The sequence below is a fragment of the Phyllostomus discolor genome, chromosome 5 (genome assembly GCF_004126475.2).
Source record: "Phyllostomus discolor isolate MPI-MPIP mPhyDis1 chromosome 5, mPhyDis1.pri.v3, whole genome shotgun sequence".
In the NCBI taxonomy this organism is placed as follows: domain Eukaryota; kingdom Metazoa; phylum Chordata; class Mammalia; order Chiroptera; family Phyllostomidae; genus Phyllostomus; species Phyllostomus discolor.
In genome coordinates, this window is record NC_040907.2 from 92434456 (window position 1) to 92462223 (window position 27768).

The window sequence follows — 27768 nt, forward strand, 5'->3', positions numbered from 1 at the left end:
CCCACAGCCCTGAGAGAATCACCTTGCGTCTTTAGCAGAGAACCGCCACTCAGCTTTGGCAGAGTGGCGACCGCCCCCCCCCTCCTTGCAGCCATTGTGCAGGGAGAGAAGCATGAGGTTTTGGCTGAGTGGGGACTCCCATGGCCCTGGGAGAGAGGACCACATGCCTTTGCCAGAGTGGGGACCCCCACAGCTTTAGAAGGGGGAACCACCACCCGGTTTTAGCAGAGATCCCAGCGACACAGCTGAGGGTGCCAGGAACCCAGAGAGGTCTCCCAGTCAAGACAGAGTACCAACTGGGAATAACCAGAGGACTGCCTGAGCCATGGACTTCTATTTCCTTTCCTGAGATACGGTACTCTGGACTGGGCAAAGGGGGAAGGAAGGACTGTGTCTGTTTGTGGGTGTTTTAAGGGACTTTAGGATTTTTGATGAAGACATTAGGTCACTACTTTAAGTTTGTATAGCATTAAATAAACATTTCCTTTTCACGAATCTCTGGCATTGAGAGATGTCTTTCCTCTGGCGGCAGACATAACAGACCTGAGGGCTTCTTTCAGTAATAGTATATTGTCCTGGGGGCCCCCTTGTTGTGCTCTGTAACATTGTCCCACTGGAAGGTCTTTAGGGACAATAACACACATGGAGCTGTCATCTTGTGTGATGACAATGCCTTCTGTAATCCTTCCTCAAGGACCTGCCTGAGGCTCTTCTTAAGGAAGAATCATTCTTTTCAGAAATATGTACATGGTAGTTTGCTTAATTTGTTCCTTTTTGTCATCATAGATTTGCTTGTAAGAAGATGATATACCATCAACTTTCTTCTATATCAATGAAAACCTTTCAGTGTTGGGGGGTCTGTGTTTTCAAACCTTCCTTTTTTTGGACAAGTAAATAAAAGTATATGTTTATTATTTTTGTTTATTTTTTAATCTTTACTATATATTTTTTCCATTGTCATTTAGTCTCCTTATACCCTCCTCCCCGTAGACTTTTTAAGAAGCTTTCTGAGGTCTGCAAAAGCTTCTGCTAAACCCTTCACAGTGAATTTTCTTGGAGGTTCTTTTTTTCTTCTGCACTTTCCTTTCTTATTGCCTCCTGTTTCAGTCCTAACACTAACTACTCATTAGCCCAGCAATTTTCAACATTTTTCATCTCAGCATACATAAACTAATTATCGAAATTCTGCAGCACACCAAAAAATATGAGTATTTTGCTGATCTGACAAAAAATAGGTATAATTTTGATTAATTCATACCAGATGGCTATTGTTGTGTTAACTGTTGTCAGTTTTTAATTTGACAGTCTAAGGGAAAAGAGACCAATGTCTTTGACTAAATAGCCAGGTACAGCATGTTTTAAATATTCTTGTGGTGCACCGGTTGCAAATCACTGCATTAGTCAATTCTTCAGAAACCACACCTAGGAGCTCCTCAATGACATCCTCATCCACGCCCAAATTAAAATGGTTTGCCATCTCAGGCAGAGCCTTCTTAATTTTTTACAACCTTTGCACTATGACATCAGGACAGCTACAATGTCACTAGGTGTCATTGACCAAAACATTATTATGGGCACATGACCTCATGCATTGTGTTCTCTGTACATCGGCCCAAATTTAGAATTTAGTTTGTAAGACCACAAAGGATGCATTTAATCAGACTGATTATACTGACAACCTAGAATGATAAACATTGATGGACTGTAGAATCAGGTCTTATTAAATGTTTAGAACATTCAGGTCTACAATAATGCTATTTTTTGTGGCCATATGACAGTTCACACTGATACTTATTTTTGTCAATGTGGAAATAACAGTTGAAAGAAAAATTACACAAAACAAATAATGTTCATGAGTTCTACCTATTGAACAGTTTTAAAAATTATATCCTTTTGTGTAGCCTAGTAACATTAAATACACATAGAAAATTTGGACATGACTTTCAAAACATAGTCTTAGTGATCTGGACTTGTGTGGCGTGTTTTTCCTTGTTGGTAAAGGGGGCTCTAGGCTCTTTAAGGACTAGTAATCGGAGGAAGATTTCTAATGTGCAATTTGTCCTGGCTCTTGAGTTAGTACTGAGGATCCCCAATCATAAAATACTGAGCTCTTGATAGAGAAAGCTTAGACATAATTAAACTATACTGGAGATATAGGCAGATGAGAGATCATTTATGATATTTCTAGCTATTGACTGTGATGTAATATTTGGATCATCATCATCTTTATTGGGGAATCTGTGCCCAATAAGTTTTTTTGTCTCCAGCTCTATTAAAGGAAATAATCAGGAAACCCTGCTCTTCACTAGCTTTTAATTTCTAATCTCTAGAACAACATTATGCAAGATTTAAAAATGGAATAAAGTATACATGAATATTTAATTAAGTATACATACCATTATGATTGGTAAACATCCACTAAGCTAAATTCATGTGAATTTAACTCTAGCAGAAAGGATTAATGTAGCTACCACTTCAGAACTGGCAAGACCATTTCTGGGATTTTCATTCAGCCTCCCATCATTCTCTCCCAATTGCACAAGACAAATCTTTTCTAGAAGCAGCATTTTTTTTAACACAAACATAAATTTCATTTTAATGACTCTCAAAGCAAGAAAATAAAATTAGTTACATATCAAAACCTTAAAAAATCTATAATCAATGTCTAAGTAATCTTTTTAATGTAAATATCTCTACTCTGTTTCTCTGGACCACTACGACAGCATCTCTATCTACCCCATTTTGAGTCCACTTGCTTCTAGGAAAAGGGACCAGCCAAGCATCCTTTTTAAGTCCTGGGTCCCCTCATTCTCTAACTATGTGATACTGGCCTTAGTCTATGCTGCACCTCCAATTTACCTATCTGTGATGATGGGAATAATAAATAGTAGTTAGTTCCCAGAGAACTTACGAGTATTAAATAAGATAACGTATCTAGTGTGGTAGTTCTCAGACAGAGCATGGCTCAGAATCTGCTATAGGGCCTATTAACATAGACTGCTGGGCCCTAACCCCACTGTTTCTGATGCAGCAGGCCTGGGGCATGGCCCAGAATCTGTATTTCTAACAAGTTCCCAGGTGACACTGCTGCTTCTGTTTAGAAAGCACAGTTTGAGAACTGCTGACATAGACTGTCTTTTACAGAGACTGGCATGTTTATAGATGTGCAGCAAATATTGGTTCTGTTCATTTCCATCAGAGGCCCTCCTTGACTAAGAAAACAGGCAGCCACCAGTGAAAATGAAGGTGATTTTGTATAAGGAAAAGCTTTTTGGTGTTGATTGTATAAAGTGGATATTATAAAAGTAGTATACAAATGACTGATGTTTCAGAAGTACTCCTATTGAGGAAATATCCTGGGCTTTGGAGTGAGACAGACCTGATGATGAATTTTAGCTTTGTGACTTTCACTACCCCTGAACCTCAGACTCCTCATCTGTAGAGTCACAATAAGGATGCTTACTTAGTAAGGTTGTTTTGAGAATTAAATGGAAAAAAAAGGTTGTAGAGTAATAGGTTAAGTATTAATTCACTTATTAATATGAATATATATCAAGAAACCCTAAATGTAGAATAGTAGTCCTAATTTGTCCTAGGATCCTCAAGGTGTTAAATCAAATTATTTTAAATATCTTTTCACTATAAAAGGAGGCTGTCTATACCCTGGCTTCCCAACAATGTAAAACTAGAGGTAGATATACCCAAAGAGGAATAGGAGGAAATATAAGAAAGTTCAAACTGTTTAACATGTTGAGACAGGTATTTATTCTTTATAATTTTGACTTCCCTTAATTTTATTGTTGTATTTTTGAAACTAGTAAAAAGCCTCACTAAGTCCTGACAGTAATACTGTGAAGTATATATTCTATTAGAAGAGTGTTTCCTTTGGGGTCATATCATGTGAAAGGAAAAGGAGGTGGGATTAGTTGATTGTTTCATTTTCTTAAACCCTGCAGTATAATAGAAAGGACTAAAGATGTCTGCTCAGAACATAATATTACTTCTTGGAAAAGGAAATCAACATAGTTAAGATTGCAAAGGGAGGTGAGAGGTTTTGTGCTGTCATTCCATAGAGGTTTTTGCTGGTCCTTCCATGTTCTTCCCATTTCACGTGTTCAACTTCCTCAATATTAAAACAAATGTCCCTTCTAGCTACTGACACAGAGGTAATATTTTTAAAAATATATTTTACTGATTATGCTATTACAGTTGTCCCATTTTTTTGTACCTTTTATGCCCCTCTGCCCTGTAACCTTCCTCCCACGATCATTCTTCCACCTTAGTTCATGTGCATGGGTCATACATATAAGTTCTTTGGCTTCTCCATTTCCAATATTATTCTTAAACCCCACTCCCTGTCTATTTTGTACCTACCAATTATGCTTCATATTCCCTGTATCTTTTTCCCCATTATCCCCCTCCTCCCTGCTGATAACCCTCCATGTGATCTCCATTTCTGTGATTCTGTTCCTGTTCTAGTTGTTTGCTTAGTTCATTTTCGTTTTTGTTTTTGTTTTTTACATTCGGTTGTTAATAGTTGTGAGTCTGTTGTCATTTTACTGTTCATAGTTTTGATCTTCTTTTTCTTAGATAAGTCCTTTTAACATTTCATATAATAGGGGCTTGGTGATGATGAACTCCCTTAACTTGACTTTATCTGGGAAGTACTTTATCTGCCCTTCCATTCTAAATGATAGCTTTGCTGGATAGAGTAATCTTGGATGTAAGTCCTTGCCTTTCATGACTTGGAATACTTCTTTCCGGCCCCTTCTTGCCTGCAAGGTTCCTTTTGAGAAATCAGCTGAGAGTCTTATGGGAACTCCTTCATGGGTGACTGTTTCCTTTTCTCTTGCTGCGTTTAAGATGCTCTCCCTATCTTTAATGTTGAGTAATGTAATTATGGTGTGCCTTGGTGTGTGCTTCCTTGGGTCCAACTTCTTTGGGACTCTCTGAGCTTCCTGGACTTCCTGGATGTCTACTTCCTTTGCTAGATTGGGGAAGTTTTCCTTGAGTATTTGTTCAAATACACTTTCCATTTGTTGCTCCTCTTCTTCTCCTTCTGGCACCCCTATGATTTGGAAGTTGGAACATTTAAAGTTGTCCTGGAGGTTCCTAAGCCACTCCTCATTTTTGAATTCTTATTTTCTCATTCTGTTCCGATTGAATGTTTATTTCTTCCTTCTGCTCCATACCATTGATTTGAGTCCTGGTTTTCTTCTGTCACTGTTGGTTTCCTGCACATTTTTCTTTATTTCTCTTTGCATAGCCTTCACTTTTTCCTCTATTTTGTCACCATACTCAACCATTTCTGTGAGCATCCTAATTACCATTGTTTTGAACTCTGCATTTGATATGTTGGCTATCTCTTTATTGCTTAGTTTTATTTTTTCTTGAGTTTTGATCTGTTATTTCATTTGGGCCGCAATTTTTATTTTTATTTTTATTTTTTTATGTAGTAAGGAGCAGAGCCTTAAGTATTCACCAGGGTGGAGCAACCCACTTGGTTGTCTTGTGGTGCTGTATGTGGGGGAGGGGGTCCAAGAGGGAACAATGCCTCTTGCTTAGCTCTCCACCAGCTTTCAGTCACTTCCCCCACTACCCACAGCAAATTGGGCCTTTCTGGTGTTGATTCCCTGGCAGGGGGGTGGGTTTACATACATTCTAGGACCCTGTGGGTCTCTCCAATGGACTCTCCTGTGAGGGTAGGAGTTTCTACTGTTGTCACCTCAACCCCCACAACTGTTTTCAGTCAGAGGTTTTGAGGCTTTATTTCCCAGCATTGGAACCCTGGGTTTGCACAGCCTGTCTCACTCCTCAGTTGTTCCTCCTGGTTTAGCTGCATGCAAATGTGGGACCACCCACTACACCTGCCGCCACCTCACCCAGTCCAGGACAGCTGCCGCCTTGCTGCAGTCCTCTCTTCCCCAGCTGCCCATCTCCACCCACCCTACCAGTGTGGATGAATGTTTCTTCTTTAACTTGTTTTTGTCAGACTTTCATAGAATTTGATTTTCTGGCAGTTCTGGTTGTTTTTTGTTTTTAAATTTGTTGTTGTCCTTCTTTAGGTTGTGGGAGGAGGCAAAGTGTATCCAGCTATGCCCACATCTTGGCCAGAAGTCCCCACAGAGGCAATTTTTAAACTGTATTATGAAATTCACAAATATACAACAGCACTGAGAATAGTACAGTAATCTCTTGTGCCCATTAGTCAGTTTCAACAACCATCAACATACTAAACGAACTCAAAGCAAGAAAACTTAAAATTTATAACAAATCATTTAGCTAACTCTAATTTTCAAAAATTACTTCCTTTTTTCAAAGGAAGTATAAAAATACAATATTCCAGACTAAGGCTTCCGTATATCGTGTGATAATAACTTCCTGAAAAGTGAAGGTCCCTTCACTCAGCTTCAACTTTAGGATATATTACGTCAACCAGGGTGAGACTTCTTGTTCCTCTTTTTCTTTTTAATGGACAAAGCTTTTTTTTTTTAATGGACAAGCACTTGCTCTTTAGGCATTATAAGCCCAAGTCAGAACTCTGCTTCTTAGGATCTCCCTTCTCTTTGCCTTCCTCCTTCCTGTATGGAGAATGGGAGGTGTATGCTACTAAGAGCAGTAAATTGATTAGTGGGATACACTGTTCCATGTGCAGTGTTTAGAGGTACTTACTAAAATCTCTTCTTGCTACTGAATATTCTGCTTCCTCTATTTTTTAAAAAAAGGACCAATTGGCAGTCTTACTGTTTTATGAGTCCCCTCTGAGTTTGACTTTGTAATTGAGATGAAGAAATTTTGCCTTCAGCCAAATCTTAATGTATTTTCCATTACTACATGTTCTCATAGAGCCTTCCTTGCTGGGTTCAATTATCTTGTTAATTTTTCACATATGTAATTTAATCTGAGAATGCCTGGGCATCAAGCTCTGTAGCTTTCCATGAGATTTTTCTGATCTTTCAGGGCATATGGAAGAATGTGGAAGTGAGCATCCCAGCCTTGTCACTTAACAGTTCATCCAACTCTGGACAAACTGCTTAACCAAGCTGAGCTCCAGTTAATTTGGTTTTAGAACACAACAGAAAGTTTGGAAGGTTTTTAAGAATTTATTAAAAAGTAAGAATTGTATTCTAGGCAGTTTTGGTTCAACTTCACCCCCTCCCCACCAAAAATATATATCTGGAGAATAATGTGTGTTATAGCAGTGACTATGACTTGCTAATATTTCTTTTCAAAGACATTTGTGGCAGGGCCAGAAGGATCTCTGGGTGGCTCTAATGATGTGAGTTTCAGATTATCCCAAAAGGCTCTCATGGATTGGAACAGTAGTTTATGGATTTGGATATTTTAGATGCTTCATGGCACACAGCTCAGAACAGTAGAGTATTGAGCAAACAAGCAGTAAATGAGGCATGTGTGAATGTTTTATTTTCCTTTTTATATGTGCTTCAAACTCCAGTCACTTGATCCTAGAAAAGGGGTCATTGACCTAGATGTGCTCAATGCAAAATTATTTTCTAGGTTCTAGCACCTGTTTTTAACTAGTTGTTTCACCTTGGGCATGTCACTTAAATCTCTCTGGGCCTCAGTTCCCTTCCCTTGAAAATGAGGAAATTGGGCGAGGTGATCAAGAGGTTCCTGCTTTATTTTGCTTTAACTCTGGAGCATACAATGGAAGGAGCAAAAATTTTAGAGACAGACAGATTTAGGTTTCATCTACCTGCTGTGTGACCTTGAGCAGTTCTGCGTGGGCTTCAGTCTACTCATCTATAAAGTGGAGAGAATATTAACTTCCTGAGATTATTTTGAGTGTTGTAAGTTAATGAATGTATACTTCCCAGCTCAGCCATTGTTAATTCTATTACCACACCATCTCCTCTCCCTTTCTATGGTATATTGATGTCATGACTTTCCTATTTATATTTCACTGTGACCAGTAGGATTAATGGAACTATAGTTTCTGGATAATGAATTTCTTTCTCTGTCATGATTACTATGTCCATGTCTGGATGCCTGCTGTCTCTGCTGCCATGATTTAGAACTCAGGCTGTCACCCTCAGCACTATATGGAGATGATTTTTGTGCTCTGAAATTCTGGCCAAATGAGTAAGTTGGGTACTGAGTATTTGCACACCATCCCCATTTGCCTGCTTGTTTGAATATAGCACATTTGCCCTAGTTTCTGTAGAGTATTTTCTGGGTGTGCCCATAAGTGCTGAGCTAGATGGATCAGGGCTCACGTAGCATATCTACTGTGGGGGAGGGAAGAGGGCCCACTGGAGTCAGACCACTCGGCTTCAAAGCCAACTTTGCAGATTCCTAGTATATATGATTTGAAGAAAACTATGTAATCTCTCTGAATTTCAGTTTCTGCATTTATAAAATGGAGATGGTAATAGTTCCTACAATTGTAAGCCAATTATGCATATTAATATATATCAAGTGCGTAGTATATACCATAACTGTTAGTTGTTTTTATTCTTCCTACTTGCCCTCATTAAGGGACAACAGGGGCCGGGAAAATGCAATCTCCCAAGATGCAGAGGCCTCTGAGATTACTCCAAAGGGTCTGAAAGATTTTCCTAGAACTCAGACAAAATCAGCTTGATTTTATCCTCAACTTACAATACTACTAGGGCTCACCCTGCTTGGGGAAATGAAAGGAGCAGAGTAACTGAGCATATGACACTGGTTAGTGGGATAGACTGTCCCATGTGCATGAACTCATGTACTTAAATAGTAGGAAACACAGATGGCCAACGACAATCTTACATCAGTATTGAGAGCTTGACTCTTGAGAATACCTGCATTTTCTGAATAACCTGAATCTCCTTTCTCTGCCCCAGTTTTAAAAAAAATGAAGTGTTGTTTCTACTAGAATGAGGAGGTAACTGAACCATGTTGAAACAAGGTGTCTCAGTAAGGGGCATCTTGCTCGTCTCCCTCTCAGCTTCCATTCATTGTGGCCCAGTAGGGACATGCACAGTGAGGGGTGTGCCCAGTGAAATAGAAATGGACTCATTTACCTTCAGAGTTCCCCAGAGTCCACATGGAATGAAGAGTTGTTATAGAATAAAAAGAGCATGGGTCCCCAGAGGGGAGGAGGGAGGCAGACAAGGGAGGAAAGAAGGGGAAGGGCTTAGTTAAAGAGTAAGTATAAATGACCCATGGACATGGACAACATGGTGGTGATTGACTGTAGGAGTGCAGGTAGGAGGGGCAGGGGAGAGCAAATGGGGGGAAATTGGGACAACTGTAATAGAACAATAAAAAATAAAAATAAATAAAATGATAAATAAAAAAAAGAATGTGGGTCCCCCTCCTCAAAGGGTGGGGGGCTCAGATCATGGCTTCTTCTGGGTTGTGATCATGGGTAGTTCCTTCAACTCTTCAAACTTAGTTTCCTCAGTCAAGGATTGATAATCTCTTGTGGTGGTGATAGGGAGCACATGTTGTGAGAAGTGAGTGAATAACTCTATAACGATGCTATGACTAGAAACTCTAGAACCATAATTCTGAAGCCTGTAGTACCACTCCATACATACAGAAGATGTCCACTGAATATGGTAATGGTTTTTGGTGTGTGTGTGTTTTTTACATGGAAGTTACTAGAAGGATTAGAAACTTAGAATGCCTACCTGAAGAATAACAAAATGATTTTGTGAAGTGGAATGGGCAATTCATACTGGACTTGGAAGGGCTATTCTCATCACTTAATATTAAACAAAACACACCAAGTTGCATGATTTTGTACATGAACTGGGTCACAAAGACGGGACTTCTAAGTCATAGTACAGCCATCTTTATATATTTAGTGTTTCTCGTAATTTCTCTCTGAAATGCCCTAGATGTTGGAGCAAAAGGGCAACAACAGCATTTTGGTCTATATGCTGCCTAACACTGAAAAATGGGTTTTAATGATAGGCTCCTATAAAAGGTGTTCAGAATTCATATGTTAAAAGATAGTGAATATTAGTATTTCTCAAATGAAAATTCTATAAGTATACAACAAAATGGAGTTAAAATTTATCCATTTTTCATGAAGGTGATCCATTCTGTTGCACACTGTTGTTAAATTTGAAGCAGCTTTCTACTTTATTTTTAAATTTATTTGGAGTAGAATTTATTCTCTTTGTATCCAGTCCCCTGTGTTTTGACAATGCAGAGTCACGCATCCACCACCACAATCAAGATCAACTCTATCTCCTCCAAAAATCTTCCCATGCTAACCCCAGTCCAAACCCTTGGAAAACCCTTACCTGTTCTCATTCCTCTGATTTTGCCTTTTCTAGAATGTCATAACATGAATTCATAGAATATGTAGCCTTTGGGGCTTGAAAAAGGAGCTTTCTATTCTGCTTTCTTTTTAATGAATGCATTTGTGTTTCCCAAGGTGTCTATAATAGTTTCATATAGATCCCCTGGCAGGTTTCATATCTGTGGAGTATTGGTTACATTTGGCTCACTTTTCTTTTCTTTATTTTATTGATTTTTTTAGAGATAGAGAGGAAGGGAGATAGAGAGAAAGAGAGAGAGAAATATCAATTTGTTGTTCCACATATTTATGCATTCATTGGTTCATTCTTTTATGTGCCTTGACCAGGGATCAAACCCACAACCTTGGTGTATCAGGACAATGCTCTAACCAACTGAGCTACCATACTAGGGCAGCTCACTTTTCTTTTCCCATGTTATTTATTTATTATTCTCTATAATTAATAAATCAGCTGGACCCCTTATTATTTTTTAAAAAGTAGGGTCAGCTTTAGCAATATTCATTTGGGCTAATAAACTCAAAGTCAATATAGCATATAATCATATCATGATTAACCTTGATATGGTATGCTTTTGTTACCTTGAATTTGACAATATCCATGATTCAGAATAAATAGTAGGAACACCATGAACTTAACTATAAGAATAAGAATAACCAAAACTGTGTTCCACTTGTATTCTAGAACACACATGACAGACTCACGAAACTTCCCATAATGAGTGAGTCCTTTCAATCAATCATATTGTGTGAGAGCATCATGGTGAGCATGCCACAATACCTCAGTAGGGTTTCTTATCAGAAGAGGATCTATCTACATTTGTAGATGGCTCAAGGCTTTTTCTTTTTCTATAAACTCAATATGCTACTCATTGGTTCTGGGTCAAAAGATGCCATAATGCAGAGTTTATGAAATATTGAAATAACTATTGCACAAATGGAAACACCAGTATTCAAGCACTTAAAAGTCAAGACCGCAAAGCCAGAAAACTGGTTCCTCAAAAGTGACACTGTGATTCCTAACATGAGCAAAGGGAAAGGGAGCCAGGACAAGGAACTGAAGAGGCCAACATTTTTTGAAGTCTCATCTGTTACTTTATAAATTTATCTAAATATCACGGTCCTGTGCACTCTATAACTTTCTTAAACTTTTTGTTGAAATATAACATACATCCAGAAAACTGCATGTATCAGAACTGAAGGGATCACTGAATTTTCAGACTGATCCTTACCTGAGTAACCAGCACAAGAAACCATGTTACCACTGGTACTGCAGGAAGCCCCTGTGTGCCCATTCAGTTACTCCCAAAATGACAACCATCCTGCCCCATAAATTAGTTTTGCCTCTTTTTGTATAGTTATGTAACTTAAAAACATTTTGTATTTTTCAATTACAGTTGATATACAATACCATACTAGTTTCAGGTGCACAACATAGTGATTAGACATTTATGTAACTTTTGAAATGATTGGCAGGATAAGTCTAGCACCCACCTGACACCACACATAGTTACTATAATATCTGTGATTGTATTCCCTATTGATTACATCCCCATGACTATTCTGCAACTGCCAGTTTGCACTTCCTAATCCCTTCATGTTTTTCACCCAGCCCCAGCAACCTCCCTCCCATGTGGCAATCATCAATTTCTTCTTTGTATCTAAGAGTTTGTTTCTGCTTTATTTTGTTTTTTACATTCCACATATAAATGAAATCATATGGTACATGTCTTTCTCTGACTTATGTCACTTAGCATAATACCCTCTAGCGTATATATATTGTCACAAATGGCAGTGTTTCATTTTTTATGGCCAAGTAATATTCCAGTGAGTATACATATACCACACCTTCTTTATCTGATTGTATGTTCATGGACACTTTAGTTGTTTCCACAATGCTGCATTGAACATAAGGCAGCATATATCTTTTCAAATTGGCGTTTTTGTATTCTTTTGAAAAATACCCAGAAGTAGAATTGCTGAGTCATATAGTAGTTGTATTTTTAATTTTTTAAGAGACCTCCATATTGTTTTCCACAGTGGCTGTACCAGTCTGCATTCCTACCAGTAGTACGTAAGGGTTCCCTTTTCTCCACATCCTAGCCAACACTTGTTGATTTACTGATGATGACCATTCTGACAGGTGTGAGGTGATATCTCTTTGTGTTTTTAATTTGCATTTCCCTGATGATTAAGAATATTGAACATCTTTTCATGTGTCTATGGCCATCTGTATGAACTCTTTGGAGAAGTGTCTATTCAGGTCCTCTGCCCATTTTTTAAATTGGATTGTGTGTGTGTGTGTGTGTGTGTGTGTGTGTGTGTCTGTGTTAAGTTGTCTGAGTTCCTTATATATTTTGGATATTAACCCCTTATCAGATATATTATTGGCAATTACCTTCTTTCATTCAGTAGGTTGTCTTCTTTATTTGTTGATGGCTTTCGTGAGGTAACTTCTAATTATAGCCCAGTGCTTTTCCTCTAAATGTTCAGGCTAAATAGATATTTCAGGAAGAAATGCTAGGCCTACCCTGTGGCTTCCTATATTTCTAAAAACACTGTAAATGCCATGAGGTCAAGGGTGGAAGGATGGCGGGGAGAGATATGCACATGTTTCATGCACAGTACAAGGCTTTTTCTCCCATGTCTCTTCTTTTTTTAAAGTTTATTTAGAGTTTATCATATTTGCCGAAGAACTGTGTCTGCTGTTCTGTATAAAAGATTGGGCTTGCTATAAATGATCACTTAGTTCCTAGAATTAGCAATCTATATATACCCCAGTACATGCAGCAACAAACAGAATTTACCACTGACCTTCAACTCCTTTGGGCCTGTTTTGGGTTGGAAATAGGGGTTAAAATTAGATGAGTTCTAAGAAAACATGATTTTTATTTGGTTGTTTTTATATGGAACTGGACAGAATGTTTTACAACTTGCAAGTGAATTCTTGATTCATATTCAACTGGGTGTAGCCTGGAGCCTTATTTCGAAGATGAAGAAGGCACTGTGTGCAGAGCCAGATGAAAATTTGTATAATGGACTCATTAAGGACCTTTCCCCAGACAACAGACGAAGCAGTACAGGGTGTACTATGTTCTGTGGGTGCCAATAAGGAATGACCCAGCATGATCTTCACATGTACTTGAGTGAGAAGGCAAATCAATACTACAAGTACTTTTATTTGAAACAGTCACATCAAATCTAGGAAATGCTATTTGAAATGTAAATACCTAATTCAGACTGAAAAAAACACATCTGGACAAGTAGATTGCAGAGAAAACTTACTACTTGCTGTTCATGTGCTGCAAGTAACAGAGTCTCCCAAGTTTCTGTGATCTAATAAAACTTAAGTCATAAGGAAATAGATTTTTGAATTGATAAGCCCATCAAAGTGGTAAACATGTTCATAAGCATTGTCCAAACACTTAATTTAGGAAAACCCGGCCTATGTATATCAATTGTCCATGAATGGTAAAGGCCACCTGCGGAAGATTATTGCAATCTACATTTAATATAGGTTAGTCAGTATGGATGGACCTGGAGAACATTATGCTAAGTGAAATAAGCCAGTTAGAGACAGACAAATACCATATGATTTCACTACTATGTGGAATCTAATGAACAAAGTGAACTAACAAGCAAAACAGAGACAGACTCATAGATGGAGAACAGATGACAGCCAGTGTGTTGGGGGGTGGGGAGGTTAGGGGGTGGAGGGATTGAACAAAAAGGAAAAGGACTCATGAACATGGGCAACAGGGTGGTAATGGCTGGGGGGAGGGAGATATAAGGAGAATAAATGTTAATGGGAAAAATATAATAAAGATTAAATTAAGCCCTGGCTGGCGTAGCTCAGTGGATTGGGCGTGGCCTGCGAACCGGAATATCGCAGGTTTGATTCCCAGTCAGGGCACGTGCCTGGGTTGCAGGCCACGGCCCCCAGTGGCCGCGCATTGATGTTTCTCTCTCTCTCTTTCTCCCTCCCTTCCCGCTCTAAAAATAAATAAATGAAATCTTTAAAAAAAGATTAAAAAATAATACAGGTTAGTTCAACTACTTAATAGCTATGTTGTGGTCTAATGGTAACATAGAAGTATTTATTTGTACAAAAAGATTCTTTGTGAAATTATGTTTTCTTAATGATTGTTACTTATGAGATTTTGTAGTGTTTCAGCTTTTTTAAACTTTCATTTTGTTCTTTGTACTTTTATGTGTTATTTTAATCCATCCTAATAACATTGTTCAATTTTTCACAAATTATAGAATAATATTTTTAAGAGGAAAAGACTAAAGATTCACAAGGTAAATGTGCTAAGATGCTTAACACTAGGTAATATGGGAGAATTGAAAAATAACTAGTTTCTTCTTTAACTTTTTGTACTTTTAAAATCTCCAAAGCTTATGCCCTGGCTGGTATAGCTCAGTGGGTTGAGTGCTGGCCTGTGAACCAAAGAGTTGCCAGTTTGATTCCCAGTCAGGGCACATGCCTGGGTTGAGGCCCTGGTCCCCAGTTGGCATGTGAGAGGCAACCACGTATTAATGTTTCTCTCCCTCTCTTTCTTCCTCCCTTCCCCTCTCTCTAAAAATAAATAAATAAAATCTTTAAAAAATAAAATAAAATCTCCAAAGCTTAGAAATAATGTTGCTTTATTCAGTGAAAAATACAATCTTCCCTTACTGAGGTACAGTACTTCTTTTAGAAGCTTAAAAGCATTATGCCTATGAAGGGATGTTCAATAGAATATTCTGTGAAGAACGGGCATTCTCAACCCTGGCTACACATTACCATTATCCAGAGCTTTATTTTTTTTTAAAGTGATTTGAGAGAGAGACAGAGAGAGACATTGATTTTTGTTGTGCCACATATTTGTGCGTTCATTGTGATAATCTTGTATGTGTCCTGATGGTGGATGGAACCCACAACCTTGATGCTGAGCTACTCAGTTGGATCCTTGAACCAACTGAGCTACTCATGTAGGGCATTTTTAAAAATATCAATTCCTGGGCCTCACCACTGACCCACTAAATTCAGAATATCTGGAAGATGATGAGCCACAGTTATTGGTAATAAATTCCACAGCTGTTTCTGACATGAGCCTGAGTGGGGAACACTGATACAGATGAAGGCTTGAGCTGAAGATAAAAACTGAAGAACGGAATTGATTATCTCATTGACTTGGCCTTCGTATATTCCCTACCATTTGCATCAGAAAAAAAAAAAATCAATTAAGGTTTTGCTGGGAGGAAAAGAACTTGCAAAACTTAGTGACTTCTGATTCTATGAGTTCTTCTAACCAAGACCACCAGCTCCACTAGGGGTGGGTGGGCTTGATGGCATCAGTTGCCAGACCCAGGCTTCTCCCCAAATGCCCCCCCCCTCCACACACACACACACATTTCCTAGTGAACCCTCCAGGGCTGCTTCTCTTGGCAGACTCTGTGAAGGACAAGCCCTATTATGTCCCATAGGCCAAAGGAAGTCACATAGCCAAAGCCAGACTCAAGGAGTAGAGAAACTTTCTTTACCTCTTGATGGGAAAGCTGCAGTCATATTGAATGAAGGTGTGCATATGACAGTGGGATGAATTCATGAGCATTTTTTTTTGCAACATATAAAACTATATTCTTTTTTTATAGCAAAGACATTTGATAAAGCCAGATAGTTACTGGGACTTAAAAAAATTGTTTTCTAGTTAATTTTGGGAATGCATATTTAGCTTTCACTAGAAAAGAAATTTAACAGTAGTTAAGCCATTTCTAAAATAGCTACCTACCCACAATGGTCACAGAAGGAACATTTAAAAAATAAGGAAAATATAGAAAATTACAAAGGCTAAAATGAAAAATCACTAGTAAACTCAATACTCAGATATTTTAGTATATTTCTTTCCCTCTCTGTTTTCATCTAAAAGCATATATTTTTATGTGTTTTTACTGCTTTTATGATTGGCTCTCTTTATGTAACAGCATGCCATGGTTTTTCAATGTCATGAAGAATTCTTCATCATAATTTATAATAGCTCTGTAGCATGCCATTATTTGAATGTGCTGTGATTTATTTAGCAAAGCCTCAAATTATGGGCATTTATATCATCTCATCAGTAATAATAATTCATTGTTTTATGAATAAAACTGGTATTTAATGATAACTGATACTTGTAAAGCACTTGCTATGTACCCAAGCACCATTCAGAGTGTTTTAAGTACATTGTGCATTTTGCAGCTCCATGAGGTACTGTTGTTATCCTCATTTACAGACAGGGAAACTGCAGAACAGAGAGATTAGATTATCTGTCAGTAGTCTCGCTGTTAGTAATTGCAGGCACTTGAACCAGGCAATTGAGTATCAGAGTCTCTCCTCCTAACTGTTCTACTATACTGCCTCTTAAATAGTAATTTACAAATAGCTTCTTTGGGACAAATTCTAATATCCGGAACTGTTGAGTCAAATCATACACACATACATAAAAGTTTTGATGCAGAGTGTCATATTGTCATTCTAAAAATTGCACCTGTTTATACTTGAACTGTCAGGTCTGACACCCATACTTTTCTCTCCCTTCTCCACCACTGGATACCAGCCTTTTCTAAGCCTTTGCCCGCTGTCAGGTATAAAAAGGGGAGTGGGCAGGGACTATATGGGAAATCTCTGTACCTCCTCAATTTTTTCTGTAAACCTGTAACAGCTCTAAACAAAAATATTATGAAGTATATTTTAAACCTTTTTTAAAAAGAGGAGAGGCTATTTTAGGATTTAAACTTTAGTAACTATAATTCCTAAGAAGTTTGAGCTTGTTTTTTCTTTTTGTAACATTCACATATGTAATTAGAGTTTACAAAGGTACAAAACTTTGGGCAATAAACACTTTAAACTCATTTTTCAAACATTCACTCAGCCCATTATCCCCAAACTGACTACAAAGAAGTACAAAGGGTTACTAACTGTGGCAGAACATAAGAGGCAGGTCAGGGGAGGCAAGTGTAGATTGGATGACATAAGAATATCCAACCTGTTTGTCAATATCACAAGACAAAATTAAAAATCTTTTACAAAAGAAAATAAATTCATACAATTAAATACTTAATAGGTGAAAGAACATTATAGGGTATATAACATTTTCTTTACATAAATTTTCATACATTAAATTTAATGCAGAATACCATGTTTCAATTCCCATTTGAGAATATCATAATATGTACTTCTTGGTGAATCTAGATGCAATAGGATGAATATTTAAATAGATTTTAATGATCATGTCAAGTTTGTATTTGGTCATTATTGTTTTAATTCTTTAATGTTTTTCTTCATTCACTGGACTAACCAAATTTTAGAAATAAAATCCACAACCAAGGCATATATAGTGCAGCTATTTCTGAGAAAACTAAATAGCATGGTCATGAGTGTATCATTAAAAGAGTTGTGGTTAAATAAACAAGCAAACAAATGAATAAAATGACTGCAACTCATGTATGAGAAAGTTAAAAAGGACAACGTTATGAGTTTTATATAGTGTATTTGTATTAAAATAAAAGAAATGTGGATAATGTGAGTGAAGTGTGCTTGATTATAAAGAAATGAAATTCCCAATTAGCACTGAGCTCTGTTTAGGAGCAGTGTATTTGTTCTCCTATTTTATATCAGGAACATATGTTCATAATGTACCAGCTGTGGTTTTGATATACTAAGAAATGAAATTTATAATTCTCATTCATCCTCCCTTGTATTAAAATCTTCACTTTAAGACCAGGCACTTTGTGCCCAGGAATATGGCATTGCAAATTTACTAAAAATGTACCCATTGATAGTAGGATAAATGTACTAAATTCATAAAAGAAGAGGATTTCTTCTTTAGAAATTAAAGCACTAAATTATAATTACAGTCACAACACAAGCCCCAGCTCTTCCTAGGCACAGCGGCCTGAGTCCACTGTGTTAAGATAAGTGTGTCCTTCATACCCTCCAATGGCATTTAATTTATCTCCAAGTAAACGAATCCCCACTGCCTCTCAGCTGATGCTCACAGGTGCCACTGCAGTCCTATACCTGTTTTGGGATCATATCTCTCCTTACGGTCTGAGAATCTGGAAGTCAAGGTGGGTGCGGGAGCATGATGTCCGTCCATAAAATCTTACTCCTACTCTACCTCTCCTTTTTGACATTTGTGCACAGAGTGTCCATTTATTAGTATGAGGATCAAAACATTCTACTCACTGGAACAAGCACTTCTGTCATGACCACCAATTACATAAAGCTTTCTACTTAGTACTGCCACACCTCTGTGCTCCTGGGGGTGTACACAGTGGTAACAAAATTCCACTGGCAAGCCTGAGGGCTGCATCTTTGTGCTGTATTCAGATAGCTCCAGTCATCATGCCTTCCAACTGCATACACAGGTTCTTCCAATGCTACCACACCCAGGCCATGCCTATGTGTGGACATAGGGGGGCTTCACACTCCCAAGTTTTTATTTTTGGGTTTGTAGCATTCTACAGTATTCAAAACCTTAAGTCCATCTCTTCCTCCAAACACGCAGTGTGTCATCTAACACTGCAACACTGCACTGCAGCCTCCTCCCATTGATATTTGCCACAGGAGTCCATGGATTTGTAGAGATCATACTTTTCAATGTTTGTTGCTCCTTTTGCTGAATACATTCCTCCAATGGCAAATGGTGTACCAACAGTTGACTTCCTAGGTTTTGTCCAAGGAGTTTGTAACATGGGTCGTCTCTTTGGTAATAAATGACACTTCATTACTTCCACAAGGAGTTTCTGACATTCTACACCATCCCAGAAAAGTACATTATTTTCCATGTCTACCAGGAACCTGTGGCATAAGAAGAGGTAGCCTATAAGCCAAACATTTACCGAGATCTTTCCATCTCTGTTCCAAATTATGAGGTATTCAAGTAAAAAGTGCATTCACTTCTCCTCATTAGGATCGTTCATGTCATCACTGACCAAGCCCTGCAAGTTCACTGGCTGGTAATAACGCAAATTCCTGGTTTTGAATCACTCCATGAAATGTTCCATAGTATAATTGTGAGCCACTTTATGCAAACCTGTACAACCTTGGGCATCAGCAAAAGAACAGGTTCCAAGACAGGTTGGTGGGTGAAGCTGTTTCATTAAAAACTTCCAGCAAGCTTCCGCAACCTGTGAAAGCTGAAGAAGGCAAACTGCAGATAATAGGGACTCACAATTTTTTTTAATTCAGAGCGGCCCGTATATGCATACTGAATCAGGGACCATGGTGAATTCGATTCTACACCTTCTGGTTTTATTCTTCTCTTGCTTCTGTGACATCATTGGTAAACATGGCAGCAAGATAATCTGAGACAGAGAAGAGCACCAATCTATGGGCTGAAATTCTTCTGCCATCACCAGCAATTAGAATTGTACCACATAACTGTTTATGTCTCAAGTAATTTTCCTTCTCTTGTTATTTTTAAATGTTTGCTCAACATGATTAAGGGCTTGGAAAATTTCACCTGATGAACATGGTTCCATAGTATGGCAGGATGATAACGTCTGACTGCAGAGGGCTCCTGAGGTGGCTGGGGTCACGCAGTGCGGGGACAGGGCGAAGGGGGAGGGGGAGAGGAGAAGGATGCTCCGCCCCTCGGGATCCCCTAACCTCTTCCTGGCAGCCTCACCACTGGCTCTTGTCCGCCAGGGTTGGTCCACTCTGACTCTCAACCTGCACCAGGCGGGGGAAACTCCTCCCGAAAACCAGAGGAGGCTGGGGGTGGTGAATGGATGGGGGCACAGGGTCGCCCCTCTGTGGGGCACTGGCTCCGGCAGCTCCCCGCCCCTCCGCGTTAGTGAGCCTGCCTTAGAGACTGCAGCCACCTCCTACCTTCGGTTTGGTATTCAGGCGCACTCGCATCAGCATGGGGGTGGGATCCTGGGGAAGTGAAGGGAAAAAGGAGGGGCATGCGGTGCGGACTGAGGCTGTTTTTCTTTTTCTTAATTGAAGTATAATTGACATATAATACTAGTTTCAAGTATACAACATAATCATTGGATATGTGTACATATTGCAAAATGATCACCACAGTAAGTCTAGTTAATATCCATCACTACGTATGGTTACCAATATCTTTTCCTTGTGATGAGAACTTTTTAAGATTTACTCTTAGCAACTTCCAAATATACAATACACTGTTATTAGTCACCATGCTGTACATTATATCCCCAGGATTTTTTGAGTTTGTTTTATTGTATTAGATGTTTGTATAAGCCAAAGTATGGGGAACTAGGTGAAAAAAAGACCTATTCAAGAAATTCCCAAGAGGGTGTCAGGACAGCTGGGTGTGTGTGGACAGTGATGAAAGATGTGGCGGGGAAACAGTATTGCAAACTATAAGTCAACAGGGCCAGACAGACAACAGGGCAGACGCAGAACCTCTGGCTCCCTCAAGCCCCAGTGAATTGCTGTGGACAGACACTAGCAATCCAGACTTGCATGAGAAATCTGTTTACCACTGTGTTCCACTCACCCTTCTTTGGTGGTCAAACCAGACACACCCATCAGGTGTGGTTTATGGGCTGTTTGTAGTCTGGGGACAAGACTGAAAAATGTCCTTATGTGCTTGGTGAGTGTTTTGGTATCTTCCTGGTTGGAATGTGATCTATAGCAGCAAACCAATGAACCCAGCCAGGCTTACAGTTCTGAGAAGATGGCTGGGGCTTGATTAGTGACAATCTTTTTTTTTTAATGTTTTTTACTTATTTATTTTTATAGAGAGGGGGAGGAAGGGAGAAAAAGAGGGAGCAGATCATCAACGTGTGAGAGATACATTGATCAGTTGCTTCTTGTGCACACCCAGCTGGGGGCCTGGCCTGCAGCCCAGGTATGTGCCCTGACTGGGAATCGAACCAATGACTTTTCAGTTCACAGTCTGACACTCAATCTACTGAACCACACCAGCTAGGGCGATTAGTGACAATTTTAAGCAAAAGAAAAAAAATGCCAGTTGAGCTTTTTTTGGAAGGACATAAATGTAAAGCTGGGTCCAGAAGTGCAAAGACAGCAATGTAAAATGAAAATGGGGGTGAGGAGTCCGAATTCGAGTAAGAGGTGGGATAGTACCAGCAGGAAAGGTCTGGGATGATGCAAACCTGCATTTGCTTTCATGTGGCATAGAGTGAGTGGCTGGTGGACACCTTAAAATGGCTGGAAGGAACAGACATTAGATGGATGGTTCGAAGTAATCCCACATCCCCCACATAAAAGAGCAACAGGGTTAACACTGATTATAGACTCAACCATCAGGTGGTACTGCCAGTGAAGTGGGCAGTCTAGAGCAGAGACTGCTTTGTAGCTGATTAAAACAGTCTTGGTGAAAGATGTGGAGCACCTGAGCTAGGACAGTGCCCGCAGAGGAACGCAGCACTGTAAGCAGCCAGGGAAGGCCTGAAGAACTGGGCTGTCAGTCAACCAGAAGTCAGTTGAAGCTCAAGAGAAAATCAGTTGGATGTTTACTGGACTCACTGTGGTGATAATTTCACAATATATACAGACTTTAAATCATTATGTTCTTCACCTGAAACTAATGTTAAATGTCAATTGTATCTCAATTAAAAAAAAGAAAAAAAAACCTCTGGGTATAGGACCCAGTAATTTTTATTTTAACAAGCTCTCTAAGAAGTTTTGATATATTCTTAAGTTTGAAAACAGTACTTCAAATTCCTTCCTTCCTTCCTTCCCTCCCTCCCTCCCTCCCTCCCTCCCTCCTTTTTGTTCAACAATTTGCAGCATATTTGCTAGTTATTTGGCCACATGTCTGAGAATGACTCTGTTTATACACCATGGACAGTGTTCTGATGTTTGTTTAGACATCATGGCATTCCTGAAACACCTGATAACAGCCTGATGTGAGAGGACTTCTCTCCTAATTGTCCCAGGAATCAGCCTTGCCTGACAGAGCTCCCTCAAAGGGTCCTCTGCCACTCTCAGTGAATGGTTTGGGCAGACACTATAAAGTGCATTTTTGCTGCTAAGTGCTTTTATTAATCTTTAAATAAAAGGCTCACTCCTTTCGTTTGAAAGGCTACTGGATCTCAAACTTTCATGAAACAACATGATCATAATGAATTTGCTAACTGCTTCATGCTTTACTCACAAAACTTCACTCTCAGGTAAGCAGGGTAACTTAAGGAAAGTTACAAAGGGAAACTAATGACCATTTTCATCTGCTAGAGATATGTGATGCCAGAGAGAGGACCCCTTAAACAGAACTAGTGGGAGGAAAGAGTGAGAAATAATAACAGAATAGTGCATATAATTATAAACCAGTTGTTCTTCATTTTAATATCTTTTCTGCATTGAATTAGCATAATTTTGCACTAAAGACAAGCAAACCAGATGAAAGGAAACTTATTTTGCTTCGACATATTAAAAACAAAAAGTACAAGCTATGCTCACACAGGTCAGTCTTCTGAAGAATATACAGAGGGAAGATGCTGACAAATTATTTATCCAAGTTCATCCTCAGAGCCCTGGAGTTCAGAAACTTGCACTGTGCCACACTTTTGGGTAAAAAAATAGTTCTTAAAGGTTGACTGTTTTTATTCCTTTCTTTCCTCATTAGCATAATTTTGATGCAGCCCTGAATGGGTCAAATTTAGTGTTCTCCTCTCACATGCTAGAACAATTGTTTGTTTATTTTTTAATAAGCCAGGGAAGACTTGAAAAGCTGCCGGTAGATTGGAAATCAGTTCAGGGGTCCTGTACAGCACAAAATTTCAATAGTCTTAGCTGGAAGGGATTAACTAGATTTGGATTAATTATGGAGAAGGATTTTGAAGAATGTTATGGTGTAGTGGAATAAACAAGGGAAGGTTGTCAAGCTACAATTCTGGAAGCAGTGCAGCTGAAGACCTTCACTACCTCGGAAAAATTTGCCATAATTTAAGGGGTGTTTGAGAGTTAAAGATGATAAAAAAAAAAAAAGAAATGTAGACAGAGGGCTAATGGATCAAGGTCAGGATTGTAATGAAATGTGAGCTGCTCTGGGACAAGCATTGCCCAGTTTTCCAAATGTTCCATTGACCTTGTTCTTCACCAGAAGACTGTCCAGGAAAGACTCTTGAGTAGAGGTGTCTGGGCTGCTAGTAAAAATATTAATGAATATAAACCCAATGGATAGAGTAGGCTGAAAATTCTAAGAACATCTCATTCATGGCTTTACCCTACCATCTATTTTAGAACATGGAAGGCATGCAAAAAAAAAAAAAAAAAACCATTAAGGAGGCGGGGGAAGTAGGAGAGGGCAAGGGGAGGGTAAATAGTGATTGAAGACTTGGGGCGATGAACACAGAATACAATATACAGATGATACAGAATTGTATACCTGATACCTATATAATTTTATTAATCAATGTCACATCAATAGATTAAAAAAATAAAAAAGATGTAGGGCAAAAAAGAAACCATTGAATAAATGAACAAATTATCTTCAAATAAAACCAAGAAGTTATTTAGCATGTCCACACTCCTGAGCAATTAAGTTTCCTAGGCTTTAGTTTACACAGCTTGGAAATAAGGGGGAAAAGATTAAAATACTAAAACATTAAAACTTCTAAAATCCCTTTGAGTTCAAAACTCTGGATTTTTCTTCCTTTCTCCATTACATCTTTTCCTTTTACAACCAAAGAAGAGTCAGTTTGTGGGTCATTATCAGAGGTGAATGGAGTGCTGTCACTTTAAGGATGTTAGGCCATTTATTATCTCAGGTACTACAGAACTCTAGAAAATACCCACATGAAACAAAGTACAATCTTATGTTTCATGTTTTAACAATCCCAAGTGATTAATGAACCTTTGGTAGGTGAAAACAACACTGTATCTTTTCATTTCTAAATACTAACAATGAGAAAAAGAGGTTATATGTTATTTAACACTGCATTTCTCAGTTATTAGCTAATTTCCATTTTATTGTGAAAGCTAATAACAATGAACATTGTATGTTTTTGTATTGTGTTGAATTATTCTTACACTACCACAAGCACAATTACCAAATCAGTGAAGCAAGTAATCTTCAGATGTATGTAAAAAACTTTTACAGATATAAAGGCGGCCCTGGCTGGTGTGGCTTAGTGGATTGAGCTCCAGCCTGCAAACCAAAGGGTCACCAGTTTGATTCCCAGTCGGGGCACATGCCTGGGTTTGCAGACCAGGTCCCCAAAAAGGGGCACAGGAGAGACAGCCACACATTGGTGTTTCTCTCACTGTTTCTCCCTCCCTTCCCCTCTCTAAAATAAATAAATAAATTCTTAAAAAAAGATATAAAAGGGCCCTGGCCAGGTGGCTCAATTGATTGAAGCATTGTCCCATATACCAAAGGTTGCAGGCTTGATCCCTGGTTAGAGCACACACCTAGGTTATGGGTTCGATCCCCAGTCAAGGCATGTATAGGAGGCAACCAATGTTTCTCTCTCATGTTGATGTCTCTCTCTCTCTTTCCCCTTCTTTCTCTCTCTCAAAAGCAATAAAAACATATCCTCAGGTGAGGATTAAAATTTTTTTAAGTAAAAATATAAGAGCAATACAATAATAACATTAAAGTTTCATGAATTTAAAACATTTTCATTTCACATGTAAATATTTATACACAGTTTTATTAATAATGTAAGATTTCATGTTTAACCAGGGGTGATTTTTACTGCCCTGGGGACATTTGGCAATATCTGGAAACATTTTTGATGGTCACACCTGGGGATGGACTAGGGGCATGGGAGGCAGTGATATTGACATCTAGTAGGTAAAGGCCAGGGATGCTGCTGCCAAACATCTACAGTACACACAGCAACCCCCACAGCAAAGAATTATATGCAAAAAAATTACCCAGCCCAACTGTCAGTAATGTCAAGGGTGAGAAACTTGCTTTACAGTAAAAAAGCAATGTCTTTTACAGCTATATGTCCCCATGATTTTAACAGAGGGTTTATGTTTTCAACCATTTATTGAGTAGCTATGTATGCTAGGCTGTATGCTAAGCACAATATGCACATTATCTTATTTAATGCTAACAAAATCCTGTGAGGTTTTGAAGGTTACTACATGATGTTTCAAAAAATTATACAACTGTTGAAGGTCACACAGCCAGTAATAGCAGATAGTGATTTGAAATGCCTTCTATTTGACTTAAAAGCCTGTGTTGTTAGCATGTATAAATAATGTCATAATAAACATTTTCATATACAGATTTTAACACTTTAAGAATTATTTCCTGATTTTCCTTCATTTAATGTGGGACAGGGTTGCTTCCTGCCTATTTTAAGTAAATGTTTCAAACAATGTATGATGAAAGCTTAGGGTGGTGTGGAACACTTATATTTAGAAGCTGAGGTGTTTTCTTTTTAATAAGTTGAAAACAGTTTAATTTAAAAGATGTTTTTGCTGGTTGGTAGAGACACACTGTGAGTCCAGCAGAGGTGCTGGGATCTTGGCAGGGCTCACTATGGAGCAGTTGTTGAAGTGTACTAAATCTTCACTGTGGACTTCTCTGCAGGATTACAGTCAGAACTTCCAACAGGTTTTCCAATGCCCATGATGGCGGCAGAGTGGGTGGATACTACATTCCCTTCCTCCCAGGACAAAATTGGAATTACTAAATTATAGAACAATCATCTTTTTTAAAAAATTTATTTTTGGAGAGAAGGGAAGGAAGGGGGAAAGAGGGAGAGAAACATCAATGTGTGGTTGCCTCTTGTGTGCTGCCCATTGGGGACCTGGCCTGCAACCCAGGCATGTGCACTGACTAGGAATTGAACTGGGGACCCTTTGGTTCACAGGCTGGTGCTCAATCCACTGAGCCACACCAGCCAGGGCCAGAAAAATCATCTTGAATAACCAACTGAAGACTAGCTGAAAAGAAGTCTCATAACCAAGGATTTCCAGAAGGCTATGGCAAGAGACAAAGGACACTACGTAATGATGAAGGGAACAATCCAACAAGAAGACATAACCCTAGTAAACATTTACACATCCACCATAGGAGCAACTAAATATGTAAAGCAAATCTTGATGGACTAAAGGGAGAGATGAACAGAAATATAGTTGTAGTTGGGGATTTTAACACCTCCTGATTTTGATGGGTAGATCTTCCAGACAAAAAATCAACAGAGACAATGGCCTTAAATAACACAGTCAATCAAATGGATTTAATTGATATCTTTGGAGCATTTTACCCCAAATCACAGAATATACATTCTTTTCAAGTGCACATGGAATATTTTCCAGGATAGATCACATGTTAGGCCACAAAACAAGTCTCAATATATTTAAGATGACTGAAATTATATCAAGCACCTTCTCTGACCAGATGGTATGAAACTAGTTATCAATCGAAGAAAAAAACTGAAAAACACCTGAAGACATGGAGGCTAAACAACATGTTACAAAACAATGAATGGGTAACAATGTGATCAAGGAAGAAATAAAAAGATACCTTGAAACAAATGAAAACTGTAACACAACAACTCCAAATCTATGGGACACAGGAAAAGCAAGGCTAATAGGGAAACTCATAGCATTACAGGTCTGTCTCAAGAAACAAACAAAAAAACCTCATATAAATAATTGAAATTTACACTTGAAAGAGAACAAGAAAAGCTTAAAGGGTGTAGAAGGAAGGAAATCATAAAGATCAGAGCAGAAATAAATGATACAGAGTCTGAAAAATATATAAAGATGAATGAAACCAAGAGCTGGTTCTTTGAAAAGATAAACAAGATTGACAAACCTTTAACCAAACTCATCAAGAAAAATAAGAGAGAAGACCTAAATAAATAAAATCAGGAATGAAACAGAAATAACAACTGACACCAAAGAAATACAAAGAATTGTAAGAAAATATTACAAACAACTGTATGCCAACAAATTGGACCTGGACAAAATGGTTAATACCTAGAAACACACAATCTTCCAAAACTGAATCAGGGAGACTCAGAGAATCTGAATTGACAGATGACAACTACTGGAATTGAAGCAGTAATTTAAAACTCCCAACAAACAAAAGTCCTGGATCAGTGGCTTACAGGTAAACTTTATCAAACATTCAAAGAACTAACACCAATTCTTCTCAAACTATTCCAAAAAATTCATGAGGATGGAAAATATGCACCCCTCTGTTCATTGAAGTGTTATTTATAATCACCAAGATTTGGAAGCAGCCCAAGTGCCCATCAGTAGACGAGTGGATAAAAAAGCTGTGCTGCATCTACGCAAGGGAATACTACTTGACTCTAAAAAAGAAGGAAATCCTATCTTTTGTGACAGCATGGAGAGCATTATGGTAAGTGAAATAAGCCAGTCAGAGAAAGACAAGTGCCATATGATATCAGTCATGTGTGGGATCTAATGAATAAACTGAACAACCAAAATAGAGACAGATTCACAGATAGCAGGATAACAGCTGTCAGGGTTGGGCTGTGTCATATATTCTTTCAAGTTAGTGTTTCTGGTTTCTTCAGATAAACTCCCAGAAGTG

The 27768-nt window shown here is 38.5% G+C and overlaps 1 protein-coding gene and 1 pseudogene across 2 annotated transcripts in view; one reads left to right on the forward strand and one right to left on the reverse strand.

Moving 5' to 3' along the window:
* LOC114496371 (N-acetyllactosaminide beta-1,6-N-acetylglucosaminyl-transferase) overlaps positions 1 to 27768 on the forward strand; it is a 75100-nt gene that overhangs the window by 34477 nt on the left and 12855 nt on the right. The gene's annotated exons all lie outside the window — the stretch shown is intronic.
* On the reverse strand, positions 17865 to 20123 carry LOC114496173 (annotated as a pseudogene).